Source organism: Apis dorsata, unplaced genomic scaffold (assembly GCF_000469605.1).
Source record: "Apis dorsata unplaced genomic scaffold, Apis dorsata 1.3 scaffold_1096, whole genome shotgun sequence".
NCBI lineage: Eukaryota > Metazoa > Arthropoda > Insecta > Hymenoptera > Apidae > Apis > Apis dorsata.
Genome location: NW_006264194.1, coordinates 156,619 through 158,633, shown reverse-complemented (window position 1 = coordinate 158,633; position 2,015 = coordinate 156,619).

The window sequence follows — 2,015 nt, the reverse complement described above, 5'->3', positions numbered from 1 at the left end:
ATTATCGTATTTCAGATTGTGGATAATTAAAAATATTATGTTATACATGTTATTATGTATATACATAAGATACTAAGTATGATGAATTGATCATGTTTAACTGGTAAAATTATGAACAAAACATAAATAAAAATCGAAAAGTTGCTTTTTATATTTTATGTATTATAATTTTTAAGTTTTTCATGTTTATGTATGTATAATCTAATTTTAATTGCTAAATGAATTTGAAAATTTTAAGAAGAAATAACTACATTATTTTATTCTATATCATTTATTCTAATTTTATAAACATTTATAGGTATTAACAAATATTTGTATTTATATTATATTTAACATAATAAGAAATGATAAAATTATAAAATTATAAAAAAATAATTTTGCGCCTTTTACGTTCTTGTTAAATTTATGATTTTTAATCATATTTCAGCGCCGATAAATGAACGTGACGAACATTCGGTTGAAAAAATTATATAGGTATTGTATTATAAAGACAAGAAAATAAGTATGAAAACGGTAAGAAAAATAATTGCATTTCATTTCGGAATCACAACGAATAAAGTGCTTTAACAGTATTTGTAAAATGTATTTAGCTGATAATGATTTAGATATCAAATGATAATAAGAAGGTTTCTTCAGAACGGTAAAAAATATGCAAATATTACATACATATACATTTTTATATACTTCATATATTTTATTACATTTTTATTTCTTATCAGATAAAATTTTTTACAAATCAATAGAAAGAATTGCTTTAAATATACTGGAATTATATTTATTTCAATCACAAAAATTGATAAATAAAAGATCAGTAGATTTTAAAAATAATTCCTTTGATATATCTTTTTATAAATATTGCATTATATGTATTTGTATTGTATTCATAAATAATTACTATTAATAATAGATAGATTCAAATATAAATTGAATTCATGAATTAAAATTGTATTTTTGTATTACAAGCCAATAAACACAGTATAAATATATATAAATTTGAATTTTTTTTAATTCTTCTGGAAATATTTAATTCTTCTTTGAAATACAAAATGTGATCTTCTATTCTTATATTCTTATTATTCTTCTATTCTTCTTTTATTCAATCAACTTTCCTTAACATTTCAGAGATGACGTTAATTTCTTTATGTTTCTTTCACTATTTTCTTTTCTTATTCTGCGAAATGTACGCGCTCTGATATCCGTTATATCATCTTCTTTGTATAATTTATTGATAAATAATCTTAAAAATTTTAAATCGTCCATACTTTCTTATCTGTTTTATATAAATATTGAAGTTTAAAATTTTATAAAAAACTGATATTGTTTTCATTGCACTATAACAAAAAAAATATGAGCATATTTTTCATCCATAAATGATTCAACTCATACATAAGTCTGTCTAATAGTTAAATCTCTGAATACAATCCATTATTACATATAATGCATAAAAATATTTACGAGAGAATGTATATATATCTATAAAGATTTTTAAACGACTATTTTATTCACTTTATCAACTTTTGTGATTGGATTAAATATAATTTCTGTATTTTAATACTCGGAATCGGATACTTTTGGACATGGAGCACAAAATCTTATTATATGTTAGGTCTATTTTGTACACGAAAATTTAGACATTATTTCGCTTTTCTATCAATTTCATTTTCATTATCCTATATCGATTTTCTTGTCCCTTTTCAATCGCACGCTTTTACAGTTACTTTACGTATATTTTTTTTTTTTTTTTTTTTTTTTTATTATTTTCCCTTTTTACCGGTCCGCTACCTCTCTCCACGGTATTGTTGCTTCCCCTCAGAAACGACGAAAAATCGACGGAACCACTAATTGGTTCTGTCAATCCTATAGAGGGGACTCACACATTGATGGGCTATGTCGGCTTGAAAAGGAAAGGATGGAAGAACGTTGAAACGACGAAGCATGGGTCACGTCGACCGGAAAGATCCGTTACGGGAATACAACGTTCCGGGAGAACAACTTTCATTACAGTTGCATGCTTT